The sequence below is a fragment of the Pteropus medius genome, unplaced genomic scaffold, assembly GCF_902729225.1.
Source record: "Pteropus medius unplaced genomic scaffold, Ma_sr-lr_union100, whole genome shotgun sequence".
In the NCBI taxonomy this organism is placed as follows: domain Eukaryota; kingdom Metazoa; phylum Chordata; class Mammalia; order Chiroptera; family Pteropodidae; genus Pteropus; species Pteropus medius.
The window spans coordinates 6427269-6445509 of record NW_024354875.1 but is presented as its reverse complement, the minus strand read 5'-3'; the positions used below and the strand labels follow the sequence as shown (position 1 = coordinate 6445509).

The 18241-nt window shown below is 46.7% G+C and overlaps 1 protein-coding gene across 1 annotated transcript in view; it reads right to left on the bottom strand.

Moving 5' to 3' along the window:
* Positions 1-15070, bottom strand: part of SERPINE2 (serpin family E member 2) — a 55840-nt gene extending 40770 nt beyond the window's left edge. Inside the window, exon 1 of the mRNA XM_039855702.1 lies at positions 14947-15070. The gene's annotated coding sequence lies outside the window, so the exon portion shown is untranslated. The remainder of the gene's footprint in view (positions 1-14946) is intronic.
* Between the last annotated feature and the right edge of the window lie 3171 nt (positions 15071-18241).

Here is an 18241-nt window from a genome sequence, read left to right as displayed (position 1 = left end):
TGAGGATGCCTTAGAGCCTTGGGTCCCTCCTGAGAGCATCGGCCCACAGAATCCTCAGGCAGCCAAGCATTTTCTTTCTTTCTTTCTTTCCACGGTGTGGCAAAACTCAGGAATGAAATGTGAAGGCTCAAATCTCAATACTGCTCTAACCTCCTGTCTACCGCCCACCTCTTGGACGAATGTAATGCTACTGAGCTTGGAGCACCTCTTCAGGAATGCAAAATGACTTCCTCACTCTACCTGCCACACGGCAACAATATTTTCAATTATTGGTTAAACTGCAAATGCCCCATGAGTCATTTAAATAAATCTCACATGTATGAAATAGTCAATTGTGTTCTCACAGAAATTCCCAGCTGTAAAAATAGAGCCACACGGAACAGATTTTTTTTTCCTGCAGCTAATTGAAAATACTGCATCTATAATGCATGATTTAAAACACCCAGGAGGAATTTCAATTTGTGTTTCCTATCTTAAAATGTACAATCGAATGCTGTCTTAAAGTGTTCCACACATTTAAGTCAATATTGCTTGCCTGAAGCCCCAACCACTCCTAAATTTTCACACTATGAATTGATGCCCTGAGGTTTTTAACGCTCCGAGTGACTTTTAAAACAATGGCTTTAATATAATAGGGCTGTGTTTCCTGAGAAAACAAATACTCCTAGACTTGACTGATTCAAACCTCTGAGGTTCAAAGAAAATCTCCAGAACAGCAGCAAGATGCCTGCCAGGAAGAAGGGACCACATATAACATCCTTCACTCGGGAGCTCTAGCAGTGATCTCTTAAATGTCCACAGCATTGACCTGAGGTTAGAAAGGATGCCTCGACATTCTGGATGGCTGGTCAAATGGGAGTTGGCAGAGTCTGTGGCAGTGAAGAAGGGGCTGTCAGAGTAACAGGTGCCGCAGAAGGAGTGCCCAGACCTTTGTGGTCTGGGGACAGGGGAGTTACAAGATTCACGATCATCTTCCATTTCTAATAGAGCTTTAGAGCTTGCACAGTGCTCGTTGCCTTCCTAGTGAACGAAACAGCTCCCGAGGTCCAGCACCACAGTCCAAGCACAATGGCAGGCATTATATGGTAACAAACTAGAGAAATGATCCCTGAAAGTATAGTCTTACAATGGCGGGCATTGGAAAGATGAAGGGAGAGCACGGGCTGACCTGAAGAGCAGCAGACTAACAGAGGACAGGCGCACTTAAAGGACTAAGAAACAGGTAGAACATGATGCGTAGTATAAAAGTTCCAGGCAAACAGGGAAGGTGTCGATTTACCTTTACTTTACACACAGTAGCATTAAATTTGATCGTTAGTGTCTCATACAGCAAATTAGCGAGAGGTGAAAATCAGAAAAGCAGCCATAACTTATCTTGCTAGTCAAGAGAGTGACTAGCAATAGTGGCAACTGACAAATGGTAATCAAACTAGCAAAGAATTAAAAGCGTCAGAATTTAAAGTCAAATAACACAGTTGGCACTCAATGAATATTTATCGAATGAATAAAAGTATTACTCACAATTTAGTGTTATTCCTTAGATATACAAACCTTTAACCTTTTGTTCTACGAATTGAGAAACTGAATTAGAAATGATGACAGGATGCAGAAATGATGTTTCCATAACCTGTCACCAAGGACTAATGCCTTATATTGTCTGTAACTAGGACATAGCTATCCCCCACATTTGGGGATGAAGGCACGTACTATGTGGGACTCTGTTGATAATACTTAGCCTCCCTGCTCCGACTGACTAGGAGCTGGCGTACAGGCTACAGAGAACTAATCCATTTTGAGTTCTGACTTTAGCTGTCATCTATCTTACCTGCTCTCATGTGCTTATCGGTTAACCCTCCCATAACAAGTGGGTTTCTTCCCATGATCTTATTCATTTGGGGACTATGCTAATTGCCCAAGGGACCATCTTTTCACTCTTCCATCTCTTACGAGTCTGGTTACCGTTAGTCTCTGACTTGCAACAACCCTTGGGGTCCTGACAAAATCTACCTTTTCTTCTATGCTTCATGCCGTGGGTTCCCCTAAATGATGCCATCCCAAGGGAGCCCACCGAAACAGCCAGCTTCTCGGACATCACACGAACAAAATGCAGCACCAGCTGGCGACCCACCTGACGTGTTTTCTTTTTCCTTTGGCGTCACCGAGTATTATTTACAATCTGTATTTCCCAGGGCTGACAAAGAGAGGGCAGGAAAGTGCTGAGCTTGTGTTATAGAACCTGAGAAGGAAAAGGGGAAAGAGCGAGCTCGACGTAGCTCGATCGGCGTCCTAACACACCTACGTCCCCCAGGAGGTTCATTTTTGAAGTTCAGGAATGAATGGTTCAGGCAAATAAATGACAGGCAACATCCTTCCTACCCTATCTCCACAGAGATTCCTACTGAGGTCACATCATCTCCCTGAATCTCACGTGAGCCCTCTGGGATACGGTTGAGGTAACGTCTGCCCACGTCGCACCGCAAGAAAGAGGTGAGAGATCACACGCCTGTGCCACAATTGCCAGACGGACGCGGCCAGAGGCTTCCCCCAGCGCGAGGGCAGAGATGCTCCTGCCACGTGCCTCTCCCTGGTCAAGCCCCCAGGTCTTGTTCACTCCCTCGGTCAGAGCTCGGGATTGGCACTGACCCCATTCAGGAGCTGTCGCTTCTCTTTTCGCTCTTTTCATCATATCTGACGACCCTCTCCCTACCTTTTCTTCCAGTATAAAGTTCTTTCTTTGATTAAGTTCTAATGACCATCTGTGCCTCAATATATGGTATTTCCCAAATAAGACGGCCTTCCCCTTTCACAGTGAGAAGATCTCCAACAACCCCACCCTCCTCTCACCCAAGTTTTTGTCAACCTGACGAAATAAACTTCATGACAATTATGTAAAATCACATATGATTTAGAAATAGTACTGTACTTTCCATTTTCACCTTCCATGAAGCAATTTAATTGAGAGTTTTCCCAAACATCTTCTACATGGCTGTCATCACTTTTTGGGTCGTCTAGCAATTTTCTCGAGCATATTATCATCGAAGTTGCCAATGATATAGCACTTTTCGAATCTACGTGTGACACTGTCACTGAAAAATCTAAGCCACGAGAAGTCCTTCCTAGAGCATGAGGGCAGTTGCTCTATCGAAAATACGGTCGTGATCCTCATAACATATTACTGACCATATTACTTTTTAAAGTGACCCTTATTCGTCTTGATAAAATTTCATTTGACACACAGTAGCTATGTCCTCGGCAAACTCATTTCCTCCTCTCCCTAAACACAGAGCTGACTGCATTTCCTAGCTTCCACTGTAGCTAGGAAGTGACCGTAAGACTAAAATGTAGCCAGTGAAATGGGAATAGAAGTGATGTATGCCACGCTCAGGCCTGGCCCATCGACAGCTGCCATGTGCGATCCTCCATGGTCTTTCTGCTTCCACCAGCTTATCGCTGGTCAGCGCCGTGCACTTGGAAACTGCCCGTGAAATAAAGCGGAGCCACAAGAGGAAAAGAGACTGGTTCACTGAATCATCAGGTTTCAGGGGGACACGCCCATTTGGGGCTGTCTGCAAGTGGAAAATAACCTTCCATCAGATTTGAGCCATAGCACATGTTTGCGATTATTCGTTACAGCAACGATCGCTACCTTAACCGATACAACGTTCGACATTTGGCAATTGTGAAGTCATGAAGGCATAATTACCAAATCTGTATTCAATTTCTGCACCTTTTTCAAAAAATCTTTATCGTGCAACGTCTAATATGTCTTCCCCACCTATTTTCAACCAGACTCATGAGTCTCGTCCATCCAGCGTTTTGGTAAACTCGGATAATAAACCTATCAAGACCTTAGGGAAATGGAAGATTTTGTAAGGACACTAAAATATGGCAACTCCCTCTTTCCCTGAGGAAGAATTTTGGGAAAATTTTTCACTTCTTATTCATGTATGCAGTTTTTAAACTAGGACTCTCTCCTTTCACATAGGAAATGCTATATTTTAGTGCCTTTTAATGGCTCATTAAGACATCGCTCAGGCACCATATCGGCTTGCATGTCTGACCCGAGAGAGAGCAGGCCTTAAGGCCATTTTGTACCCTCCAATGTCTTACAGTCTTGTGAGTGTCTAATGAAAGTAAAAGCTACACGCGAGTAACGCTTCGCGCCTTTCCCAAGAAGCTATCTCCTTGTGTGTAGCCATAGGGAGCACGTGAGAGACACACGTGCTCCCTATGATTGACACAATATTATCGACGTGAGTCAGTAAATAGCTATTTTACAAAATTTAGGGCAAAAAAGGGTTTTGTGGAGAGTGACGTGAAGGAAAAAAATATGAGCACCGCATTACCCACAAGCGTTATCTGGACCGTTGTGCCCACGAGCAATGCACCAACGCTGCACACTGTGCATAGACTCACCTCTTGCACACGCGACAGTTAGTAGTGACGGACATTCCAGGATGGGCTACGTGTAAATGGGTGTAGTTTTAGCAGTGCTGAGCCTCTCGGATGCCTGGAAAGTGGGCATTCCAGCCCTCACATCGCCTGGGAGAAAGTCAAGACCTAGAGACCGTCCATCACTCATGCAGCCTCCGGGTTTCTCATCTACGAACGACCTTGGGCCACCGCGAGGACGCAAGGTGGCAATGTGTGAAGCGCGTTCATGGCCCACGGCTCGCACCGGCCCCAGGGACTGCTCAGTCATCAAGGTCGCAGTTACCCCGGAGTCCTTTCCCAGCATGAGGGAAGGGAGAGGACTGTCAGGCAGCTTCTCGACGATTCAGTGCACACCGACGACGCCAGTCAGACTCCTGAACATCTTGTGCATAGCACTCACTTTGGCAGCAGGTGCAGTACTGAGGGTCAGGGTGATGGTTCTGCTCCAGTGCAGGAATAATTTATCACCACGACGGTAATAAAAGCAAGCCGATTCTGAGGCAATTTTACTACTACTGCGTTCAAAACCTCTGCAGACAATGCCCTGCTAGCTGCCTACCCCGCTACATGTGCCACTCTTCTAGACGGTCGGGAACTGTTACAGCATCACGGACATGCCTTTTCTATCTAAAGAGGTAAGGTCTCGAAGGTCTACCTGTTTTGTGGATACTTCTGTGTCCCTCAGAGCACCTGTTACAGAGTAAGTGCTCAAAGACTAGCTCTTAAACCAAATGCCACCCAAATACAACAGGGCCACCATCCTCTACCCTCTGAAGTCCTGTGTGGGCCATATTCATCCAGAGTAAGTGCTGGGGGATCTCTCTGCTCTCTGAGAATAGCCCTCTTTGAGATTATGGGAGTGGAAAACCCAGGGGAATAGGGACATGAATCACCCAAGTGGCTCTAAGAAACAGACGGTAACTGTTCCCAAGTCAGTGAGGTAGTCTAGGTGACAGGTGATGGCAGTTCTGTGACCAAATTATACCCAGTCCTGGCATCTGGAGAGGTGACAAGTGACAGGAGCAGAGACGTGATCTCTCAATCTGCCACCGCCCTGACCTTGCCAAGTGACCTAGGTCACTGTACTTCCTATTTCCTGTCTGTGAAATGGAAATGGTACTGTCTTTCTGTGCAAGTAGGTAACATCTTCATGTCCATTTCCTAGCTTTGGATTGGAGCACAGAGAAGGAAGTATTTTGCGGCCACAAAACCACTAATCATAGAGCTGGGGTTTGCACCCAGGTTTGTTTGACTCCCAAATCCATCTTCTGTGCATCAATGTTCCAACCGTTCATCCGTGGGCCCTGCATCATTGCTGTTTAGTCTCAGAATCAAAAATCTCTACCCGACACAGATCTGGAATGAATATCTCATGGAAGGGAACCTCAGCAGGGTGCTCCAGACACCTAATCTCAGTTTTCTCACCTGTAAATTAGGGCTAATCTCGACCTTACTAGGGCTGTTAGGATTCAACAAGATTATAGACAGAATCTGCCTAACAGTACTCAACACACGGATGATCCATGATCTTTCATTTCCTTCTCCCCTTTCAAGCACCTTTTGGGCAGCTGTGGAATAATAAGATAGACCAAGAAATCCTTGAAGGTTCTTCACAAGGCAGATAAGACACACACATAAGTAGAACACAAGATAGAGAATAAGACCAAAACATAATTTTGCTGTTGTACATGTAAAAAATATACTTAACTGCTCAAAGAACTTTTCAGCTAATAAGTAATATACATGCATAGGAACAACCGTGGTGTAAGGACTTGCTGAATTAATTCACATTAGTAGGATTAGCACTTTGATATTCATAATTTACCACCTTGCTGCACAAGAATAGGTTTGCTATGAATACTTTGGCATCTCTGACCAATCCTCCAAATTGCTATTTCAATTAACATGCCATTAAGAAATGAACACATAAGATAATACGAGTCTATCAGTAAATTAATTTCAAAGAGAAAACCCACATCTTCAGAAAAAAATCTCTCTTTACAGTTAAGTCATTTACACAGAATCTCCCTGGCATTTCCCATCCCATGGTCCAAGCAACAGTTTAGGTTTGGGCATACACCGAGTGCTGTATAAAATCCCAAATGGATATTTGCCAGTAAAATTCTAAAAAGTCATGATAATAGCAGCAGAGAATACATTTCCTATCTGGGAGTGTTGGCTGAGGTTAATATATTGAGGGAATCAAATCATAATTAAACAACCACGGGTTTTAAATTCAGCATGTGTTTAAAATGGTTATTTCTGAGTATCTGGACATCAACGGATACAGTAAGAATGAGTCTTTCACAGTCTGAAAAACAATAACCAAAGAAGAAGATGCCACACTCGCAAAGACTGAAATGTTGTTTCCTATCCATAGACATTTATTCATTCTTCATAACTAACATAAGAAAGAAAAAGAACCCAGCCTGACATGTGCCCCTAGAAAGACCTCCTGGTAACCCTGCTGTTTACATTTCCTCATACAGCTGGAGAAAGAGGGAGTTTGTTTCACGCATGGGCCATCTTTTGCTCCACAGCCAGTCCTGGAAGAGCTGGAAGCCTGCAGGAAGGACAGATGACCGGCTGATCAACAGGAGGACTGCCAACACAGAATTATAGGAAAGGGGTCTGGAAACAAAGCATGTGAACACACAGAGAAAGTCACTCATTCACCAGGTCAAAGACACAGTGAAAATGAGTCCTGGAGGAGTTAAAAGCTCGCCTGGACTACTGTGACGAATAGAACACCGTCACCACCTCGTGCCCTGGAAGTCAGCTCCATTCTAGCTAGCCCTGTGCTCAGCACCTACAGTAGACTCTCCGCTTCATCCTCACAAGACTTAAGACATGGTTACCTTCATATCCAACTCACAGGTGAAATAATTCAGGCTTGGAAAAGTTTAGCATATTGTCTATGGTCTCCTGGCCCCCAGATAGTAAGTGATAGAATCTAGATTCAGACCGAAGCACGCTGGCCTCCAAACCTTCTGTCTCCCTAATACTACACTATACTAAGGAAGGGGATGTGAAGGAGGGAGAGGAGAACATATACTATTTAGATGTGACATTTTGAAATAAAGGTAACTATTTAAAAAAAAAAAAGAACTATAAAAACTATAAAAAGAAAAGTTAAATCTTAATATTCTAAGCTAAGTCTCCATACATTTGTGTTCAATTAAGCATCTTTTCTTGTCACACCTTTGGTCATGTTGAGTTTTATCCAGCTCACTCTAAGTTATTCCTACCTTTTCAATCAAAAGGTCAGTACTTATTTTAGAGTTTGAGTCTCAGGAAAAAAAAGTATCTAAGGGACAGACTGGGGGAGAAGGGGTCAAAGGTATAAAAACATTCAAATATAACAAAAGTATTATCCTCTTTCCATCTCATGCGATTTGGCTGTGTTATTGAAGGATATCAATGCAGCAAAATGAGATGATGGTCTTTTGAAAGGAGGCATATTATTCGACAGGAATTTCTTTTTGAGAAGTTATGAATTTATATCGATGGGACGTAAATCCTTGAAAATTCGTGGTATCAGCTCACAGTTCACACGTTTACAGACCTGGGTTCAGGCTCTAGCATTGACACACATGTATGAATGTGGCTGTATGTATGACTGTGGACACTTCGGCTGCTTTACACTCTTCTTCCCCAACTGTACAAGTGAGAATGACATTAGTATCTGTCCCACAGGAAGGCCTAAGGCTGGAGGAGATAAGACAGAGCCTCTGTCTACTGAAAAGAAATATTAATGGCAGTTGGGGTAACTTGCCTGTCCAGCCAGCAATGCTCCCTCCCTTCCTGACTACAGGCTTGAACATGTGACTCAGGCTCTGACCAATCATAATATCCTGTTCTGCTGGCCACAGCCATTGGTCCAGGGAAAGGCACATGACCCAAACTGAGCCAATCGGAGTACCTCCCTAGGATTTTTTCCAGGTGGAACTGGCAGGAAGCCCCTTTTTCCCCTTTGATCATGAAGCTACAGGAAGGTAAGCTTGAATCTCCCTAGAGTCATGGTCCTTGAATAACAACAACCTTCAGAGACAAGCAACATCAAGAAAGAAGAGAACCCCAAGGCCTCGAGTCTCTGGTTCCAGTCACCTCCAGGGCCAGAGGCATCTCCACAGGGCCGCGATGTAAACAAACAGCTCCCCCCTTGCATGCCATGTTTTTGTGTCAGTTATTTTGATTTGGGTTTTTGTACTTGTAACCAAAAGAAAATGCAGTAGTTAATAGCTCGTATAATCCAAACAGCAATCAAATCCTCAAAAATAATTTCTTCCTAAGTGGATTCCTTGTTTTAAAAGTGAAAAAAATATATATTAGTAAAGAAAATACTGCCATTATTTACATAACATTTTCTTAAAAGAAAAAAAGAAAAATCTATTTTCATTTACGATCAGCTTACTCATTTTGAGTGGGCTTAGTATTTGCTGTTAAACCAACCTCTCACATACCCACACCCACTTTCAAGATTTGGTTCATAAAAACTTAGGCTAAAAACAAGTGGTTATTTTTTCTATAGCTATATTAGTTGGCAATCAATGGAGAGGAAAGTGCTGATGCTATTTTTGGTATGTTCTTAAGAGAAATTCCCCAGGTTACTAGAGTTCTCACTGTAGGGGGATGGGGGAAAAATACAAAAATAAAGTATATTTACCAAGACCTGCAGTCACTACAAGAAATACTTTCTGCCTTTTCAAAGGATTTTCTTTTTTCCCTTTACACTAAAATCCTTTCCACATTATCTTTCTCCCAAGAATTAACTGATAGAAATAGAAAGGCACAGTAGATTTCAATTCTGGACTCACCTTCTGAAACAAAGGGCAAAGTCTGAGGTCAAACTGAAACAAGAACATGGGGTGTTCCTGCTCTGACCTTGAACGAGGGCGCATCCACCTCAACCTCTGAAGGAATTCAAGGATGAAATAGGGGACATGTTTGTCAAAATGCATGAATGGAATTACAAACAGAGCATCACTTAGGCTCAGTGGCCATCCACATGCACAAAAAGCCCCAGAAGGAACGCCAACTTCTCTGGACTGGGCTTACGTCCAGACCTAGAAATCTAACATCGAAATAACGGAAGAATCATTGACTGTGTAAATAGACTTGGCCTGTTGGGGGAAAGGTGGCATTTCTCAAAAGAGAAAGAAAATCATACTAACCTTTCAGTGTTCTTAGACAAATTGTGAACTTACGGATAACAAATAACTTAAAAATGTGGTTCATTGCATTTGACTCCAGTCCACACGTGAGGGTACCTTTTTTTTAAACCCAACAATGATTTTTCAGATCAGACAGGTAATCTATTCACGAGGAAAGGTAGTTTTAGAAAGAAGAGATGGCACATTTATGGAGATAATGACTTACAAAGAACAACCAAGTATATGGGACACAATTTATTTAATATTTTTTAAGTCTCTCCAAATGGGAATATAAACTTAATCTTTATGTTGGCCTTCAATGCTATTTCTGAGCACTGAAGAGCCAAGCTGAATGGTTTCATAGGTTTCAAAGAAAAGGAGAGAGAGAGAATTCACCTACATAAATGTAAAACAATACATTTTTAAAAATTTTCCTCTAGATCTGATTTGAGAAAGCTGGATCAGAAAGGTAAATAAGTCAAGAAGTTACAGATTTGTTTTCAATAAGGCACCTTTGGGAATCGTGATTTCAACAAACTCACTGTGTAGACAAGAAAATCAAGTTCTAGATAGTCAACTACACAAATCAGTGCAAGCACAGCCCAGACCTTCTCCCAACACAGGCCTCTTTCCACCAAACTTGGCTGAAGACATCAGCCAAAACCTACCACGGTGAAAAAAAAGTCAGCAAGAGAGCATGCATCGCCATCACTCAGATGGTTAATGGAAATAACCCAGAAAGCATTCTCCCACCTTGTACAAACCAAGAAATACAGAGCCCAGCTCAGCCCGTGGACCTCAAAGAAGACAGAACCAAGCCAGAAAGGTTCAGATGAGGATAACCAAAGTGAGCACAGGCACAGAGCACTTCTGTATTAGACTTCTGCCTTTTCCTAAGTAATGTTCTACCTCCGAAGACATGGTTGATCAAATATAGATACATTTTTTAATATGAAGATATATATTAAATGCATAAGTACTAGAACCAGGGGTGGCAGTCTGGGGAGAGAGGTCCCCTGAAAACAAGCATTTTTTTTAGAAAGTGTGCAGTAAACATAAAAAAAAAATAGGAATATGGTTTAGTTCAAACAGGCATTAACTGCCCTGGGTCATGCACCACTGCTGGTGCAAATGACACTAAAACCCAGGCACGTCTGCACGACACTTAAGAATCTGGTGGGTAAAGCATGTTGCTGTGACACAGTAACTGCCATCAGAGGCACCCACAGGGTAGGGCGGATGTATGTGGGCACACGCCACACATGTGCCACAGAGGGTTGGGGGCAGTGATTTTCAAGGAGGAGCAGGCAGCACCACGGTGTGCGAAGTCTGCAGGAAGTTCAGTTTTGCAAGAAAATAAAGTGTGGGGCAGCGCACAAGGCAGGGAGGTGGGAAGAGGCGGAAGAAAGCTAAGATGCCGTCAGGTCACGGCAGATGGCCAGCAGCCTGGGGAGTCGCTGAGGAAGACAGCGGAGCACCGTGGAATGTGGAATGTTCCCTGGCTGAGTGATGATGAGTTCTGGGCAAGGACTGTCTAAAGGCAGCCCAGTGCCTTTGGGAACACACTGTCTGGCTTTGAGCACCATGTGTTAAATGGGGCCTGCCACGTTTCAAGGGCCAAGGGCTGGTGGGGCAGCCTACTGTACCTCCATACGTACAGCCTCCTCTCTGCTGCTTGGGACGTTTCTTCTCAGGGAGGGTGTGAGGATGTGGGAAAGTGGTGAGGTCTATGGACGTGGTTTGAAAACGGCAGAGACTGCATCTCGACACAGGTGAGGCAACATCAGATTCACCTATTAACCACCCTCCTTACAGAAGTTCAAAAGCCTTTTGAGAAACTTGGGTACAACACTAGATAAAGACAAGAGAGAGCTCCCCTTTCGGTCCGAGATCCCTAACCTGTGACACAACACAACCACTCCTTCAGAGTCAGGGTTTGTCCCAAAGGCAAGAGGGAGGCACTGGGTTTTTATCAGGAGAGATACAAGCAGATTTGGATTTGAGGGGCAGGAGGAGGGTCACCCAGCAATAACGTGGACGATGGTTGAAAGGGGTACAAACCGAGGTGCAAGAAATGGGGACAAACCGCGGCCTCCTGCCTGGTGGTGAGCCACTAGGGAATCACAGGCATCACGGAATCCTAGCCAACGGTCTCCCAGCCTACGGTCGCTCGCTCAGAGCCCACGGGAGCCAGAAAGCTACTGTACATGAGGAACACAGATCCAGGGGGAGCCAGAAAGCGAGCAACCTCCAGCGTAGCTGGGTATTGGAAAGTCTGTGCCAGCGAAATGTTGCCACATGGGAATGCAGGCTTCATGTTCCAGAGAAGCTATAAATCCAAGTGACATCTTAATGTTTCTAAATATAACTCGATTTTTGTGTACTTTGTCCAGGCCAACAACACATCTGCCAGCTGGAAATGACACACTGGCCATCATTTTGCCAGCTCTGGACTCTAAAGCATGGCAGGGCCAGTGTGACTCCAGCAGAGGTTTCCAGGATTTCACAGCACGGAGCAACAATAGGACTTGGCAACTGTCTAGATGTGGGCAGTGCTGGAAGAGCCTAGCATTACTGTGGGGTTCCAGCTTTAGCACTTGGTGAATGGTAGAGTCACCAAAAAAAAAGGGGGACAAATTTTGGCTAAGTGTGAAACGAGTATGGGGTGGATGATGAGAACTAAAACCAGTTTTGGACTTATTGTGGGGGTTCTGCCTAAAGGGCATAGATAAGCCCGCCAGACTGTAGGTAATCAGCTGGAGACATCAATCTGGGACTCACGTGGTACTTGGTGATAGTTGGAGTGGTGGGCACATGGGCACCCAGAGACTATATAAAGCAGAAGAGGTATAAGGACAGAGCCCTAGGCCACGCCAGGAGGTTGTGGAGATGCCAGGGAGGCAGAAGGAAAAGCAGGAGGGAAGGAAATAAGTACCAGAAAGGAGGGAAGGGTCCACATCCGGTGCTGAAGAGGCCTAGAGCACATCCACAGGGTCACTCGTTCAGGAATTGTGGGGTCTTCTACTTTGGGGAGACTCTGGCCAGCTCGCAGAGAGCTCAGAAGGAAGAGGAGACAGGGGAAGCGTTAACTCATTTAAGAAGCCCAGAGAGACACAGTGGACACAGTGGTTGCTGGAGACGAGGTGGGGATGCCGAGATAAGGGTGGGTGATAGTGCTTTAAAAATGCTCTTGAGAAAGAAAAGAGTTCACAGAGAGATGTTAGGCGCCGCCACAGGGAGGCCTCTCTGACCTTCTCTGAGTTCCTCGCCCCCAACTTGATTTTTCTCCTCCTATTCTACCCGACCCATGTTTTATCATCATACATTTTATCATAGCATAATTAGGTTTGCTTTTGGTCTGTTTCCTCCCACAAAAGCAACTGTTCCGAGAGAGCAGGGACCTGCTGTATTGACCATACGTTAGGGTCTGGACACAGTAGATGCGGATGGATGACTGGATACATTCGCAATAGTCTGTAGGAGGGGGGTGGTGCAGGACATAGAGAATTTCAATCCAGCGGCCTCTCCTTACTGCGCAGAGTGGGCCATGAAGTCACCTGCCAAACTGGAGGGAGAAAGAGATCTCTTGTGTTGAAGAAGAGCTGCAGTGGGAATACCAGGCTGCGTCCTGGAAGGAAGGAGCTTATGGTTCAGAGACACTGAAATGCTAAAGCTTCTTATTTCAAAAGTTGAGCATTTCTGGCCGAAGGCAAGACTTAGATGTCAAGACTCAGTAGCCAGAGTGGGTAGAGGTCACTGGATTTGAGATGGGCAAGGATGAAAAGCATCCCCCACGTGGACGCTGGGACTAGAGAGAAAGCCCAGGAGCCGAAGTCTGCCATGCCCTGGACAACGACTGGCTGGCAGAGGAAGGCCACATGGAGGTACAGCTGGGACCTAGCTAAGTCATCATCTCCTTTCCAAACTCTGCCACCTCAAACGATGTGACTAGTATTTAATCCCCTATGTCTGGAACTGAAAATTAGTGTCCTTTTCAGACTGAATCAGTTTTGTCCTTTTAAAATTGCACTAATGTGTGAAGTTCATGGAAGGCAGAAATTTTCCGTATTCATTTTTTTAAAGAATAAAGGACAGATGACACCTCCACGACCTTCAATAATAGCCCTGCACTGTATGATATTTTCAAACATTGTTTTAATGAAGAATCAAACTTATGGGTTAAAAGAAACCTTAGATCATTTAGGCTAACACCTTCATTTGCATAGCTGAAGAATTTCTGCCAAAATACTGCAAGCAGCACATAATTACTGATTTAGACATGCAAGTAGTGTTGAAAGTATCTTTGATTTCAGAAGTGCACTTTAGATAGACAGATTAGTAATGCTTACATTTCTTCCACTTATCTGTGTTCAGCTTTTGATATAAAATCTCCAAAGTACGAAATTATCACGTAAATTGTTCCTGAACAGTACAGAGAAGCAAACTGCTTCCTGGCTTGAAAGAGGAAGTCAAACCTTCAGACACCTTTTTATGTCCATGCCAAATATGAAAACGTTCTCGGCAGAGTAGTCAAAGCAAGACACAGCAGCATTTGAGATTTCTCAAAAGAGACACACATGAAGATTATTTTTCGTTCACTAAAACACAAAAACCGTCAATAGCATCTTCCTTAATACCTGAAGGTAGAGTGCTGTCTTATGTAATAGGAGCCTTCCGTCCTCACTCAGTTTGTAGGCAAAATACCCAATTATGCCCAGAATTTGAGTACTTTCACTTTACCTGTAGCCACTCATCGGCACTGCAATTTCCATTCCTACAGAAGGTGAAAATAGCAAAGACCTGCTCCATACAGTTACATCGGTTGCCAGAGGCCAATTTAAAGGCTCTCACCCAAACCACCGGTCACTCCCACCCCGCTCAGGCAGTGGGAACAACAAGTAAGAGTCCGTCTTTCTCTGTAGGGCGGCGCACACGCAAAATACCGCGTAGGGGACGACCGCGAGTACCTGGGTACCTCAGGTTCAGGGCCAAGGGCGCCAGCTAGGTTGGACCGGCTGCCACGCCGGCCCCGGGATCGCAGCTGCCGGCACACCTGGACGCTCCAGCCGGCCCGGCCCCTCCTCGCCCTGCCCGGGTCCCGCCCGCGTTCCCGGGCACAGCAGCCGGGCGCGCACGCAGCCTCGGCCGCCGCAGCCCGAGGGCGGCTGAGAAAGTTCCTGCGCCCCGACGTCGGCGCCCCCGGGCCCCGCTCGCCCCGCAGCCTCCGGCCCAGGCGAGAGGTCGCGGCGGGGAGCGGGCGGCGCGCGGAGGGACGGTCCCCGGCGCGGGGGCAGCGCCAGCCGCGCCCCTCCCACTCCCGGGCGCCCGGGATCGGCCGGGGCGCGCAGCCGGTACTCACCGCCCCTCGCTTCGGATCCCCTGTTGGCGGCCGCGGAGGGCAGCGCGGCCCGAGCCGAAGCCGGGTGGCGGCGGGGCGCGGAGTCGCGGGGGGAGGGAGCGCGGCGGCGGCGGCGGCTGGAGGGTCGGAGAGGCGCGAGACGGCGGCGTCCGCAGACTCAGCACAGCCCGAGCAGCCCGTCCGCCCACGAGCGCTCGCCGGCGGCGGTGGCGGCGGCAGGGGCTTTATCGGCGCCCGCGCGGCCCCCGCCCCTTCCCGCCGCCCCCGCCCCCGGCCCGCCCCGCCCCGCCTTCCCGCCGCCTCCTTTGTGTGCCAGCGGCCGCCGCGTCCCCGCGCCCGCTCGCCGGGACGCCCCCACTCCGGCCGCCTCCTCGCCGACGCTGCCCCTGAGCGGGCCCCGTCGTGGGGCTGCGCCCAGAAAGCCACGGGAGACGCGCCGACCCCGAGGTGCGGCGCCGGCCCGGGCGGAGCTGCACGTGGGTCGCCGGGATCGAGGGCGGTGGGGGGAGGAGGGACCCTCGGGCTCGTGGCGCGTGTCTAGAGCGCCGGACGCGTCGTCTTGGCTGTCCCCTGGGAGAAACAGAGGCGCGCCCTGGGACACTGCCCGCCGGTCTGGGTGATGGGGATGACGGTGCTGGGTCGCGGCCGGGGAGGGGCAGCTCACCCCTTGAGGTGCTTCGCAGGGTGCCCCAGAGCCTACTTCTCCGGCCACCGCGCCAGAGGAACGGCAGCTGGTCGCCGTAGGCAGAAGGCAGACAAGGGAATCCAGTAAACTGGATTCCTGGCTGCGGTGACAGCATGAGGTACCCGCAGAGGGCTCGGAATGCAGCCCTTCCCCGCCGCTAACTACCGCGGATGGGACCGGAGCTTGTGCGCAGCCGAGAGGCGCAGACCCGGTGGGGCCAGGACAAAGTGCCGTCCGGCTCTCAGCCCTACTACCCAGATCGCGCGTATTCAGCCCTCCTTTGCATCGGCTTAGGTTCGTGGAAATCCAACTTAATGACATAATTTATGTTGCCTTTAGACAGTGCAGAGCCCTCACCAGCAGGCTCAGGGCCCCAGCTGTGAGACAGAACTGTGGGAAATTTAAGGCGCAGCCTTGAATTAAGGTAGCATCCACTGATTAGTGCGACTTGCAATCTCCAACAGGCGTGTAGGCGGCCATGCTACACCGTGTGTGAGTGCGTCGGGGGGAGAAAGTCGCTGTTAAGTGTAAAATCTGGGCTAGCCTAAGGGTATTTACAGCCTCTCTCAGAGGGAAGCAAGCTATGAGAGGTTTGGCCCTAAAATAAAAAGGAAACAGTACACACACACACACACACACACACACACACACACACACACACACACCCCGTTTCATTATTTACAGTCATGCCTAATGTTCATATCCAATTACAGAACAGGATGTCAATCATTTTTCCTTGTTGTTCCCCATGCTTGAAATGCCCCCCTAATCCCTGCCATGGTCGTCTCATGCTGCCTCTTTATACTTCCCATCAGAACTCAAATGTCACCTACTCTAGGAAGCCTTCCCTGACTACTTGAACTAAAGTCACTTTTTCCCTTCAATCTACTACTTTCTTCATAGCCCTAATCATGGTTTGATTTTTTTTTTTTCAGTTGTTCCTTGGGAAGTTTTCTTCCACCCTTCCTCATGAGAATATATGCTCCCAGAAGGCAGGGAAGAGAAACCAGTTCAACATGGTTTACAACTTACCCTGTTCCTAGTGCCTAGAGCCAATACCACAGATGTAATAGTTGCTCAATAAATTGTTGCTGACTGGTTGGCGAACAAGTGCCTAGTGGCCACTGATACGATAAGTACTGCTCTGGGGACAGTGTTATGGCATGGTCTAGTCAAGAGAGCGAGCTGGGTTCGGGAAGAATGAAGTGGGCTGGGGGGGAGGCTAGAGGAGAAAAAGCCCAGAGGTAGTATGAGTCGGCATGTTTGAGAAGCTGGGAGTAGCCTCTTCCAGAAGAAGGAAGTCATTCAGGGGACTAGTGGAGAAACAAACTATACTCAAGAAGTATGGGTGAAGCCAGGGTATGAAAGCCTGCCTGATTCCCCTGTTTTAATTGAAAAAAATTTTGAGATAACTGTAGGTTCACATGCAGTTGTAAGAAATAACACAGAGAGGTCTCTTGAAAACTTTGCCCAGCTTTCCCCAATGGTAATACTTTGAAAAACTATTATATAATATCGCAGTGAGGGTATTAACACTGATACATTGGTTTATATCACAAACACTTTGGCTAATTTGCTTATTTGCAATTTTAAGTCGGTAGTAAAGTTAGTCTGAAGTTAAAGTTACTCTAAGTTTATGAAAGAAATGCACAAATATTATTTTAAAGGGTTTTAGTCTCGTTTTAATGGAACCAATGTTTTTCAGGTGGAAAATGTTTTATTTTTCCAATTAGAGCATAATTAGCGTCTGGGTTCTTCATCTATAAAAGATGGTCAGACATCTTTGGGACTCACCTCTTTTGTTTATACTTCAGTGATTGCCAGTCACTTCCCTGTTCCACCCAGTACCTTCGAAGGAACATTTTGAGCAATACTGTACATGACTTGTCAATTCTGAAATCAGACAGGATGCAGTGTTAACTAATATGCCAAACTAAGCCCAACCACTAATGTGCCTTTCGCTCTCCTTGGACATCGGATGGGACTGCCAATGAGCGTCTCCCAAAGGGAAGTGACTCAAGACAAAGACCCATTCTACCAGCGGTATATGCCGGGAATACCAACTATGCTTGTTACAGAATGTGCGTGGCTAGTGTTGGCCGGTCTTTCTGATGCCAGCAAGAGGATACAGAAGCAATCTCCCAAGCTTTCCATGACATTCAAGTGACCAGGCACTCCGACCTCCATCATTAGGGGCCCTCCCCACAGAAGCTGTGTTCCTGCCTCAGCTGGTGCACAAGAGCAACAGTTCCTCTGGTGTTTGACCCTCTTTGAAATCTGTTCCTCATAGATGACCGTTTCAATCACTGTTTCCCTTGTATCTCTACCTTGGTCTTGTTCGAGAAATCCAAATCATTAAATGTTCCTACCTGCCTCTTTCTTTGCAGCTTCGTATTCATAGCAGAATTTCATTTTGTCCTTCAGTTGTGTGGCTTGCCTTAATCCTCTGATAGAGCTTCAAATTGTTTATTCCTTAAAAAAGTGACCTGGAGTTTAGCCAGCTCCGGCCAGTCTCTGAGGTTGGCTTTGTGTCCATAAGCCGCAGTTGGGAGAAACGCAAGAAATGCCCAAACAGAATAAAACAAATGATCTATTTAGTTTCGTTTCCTC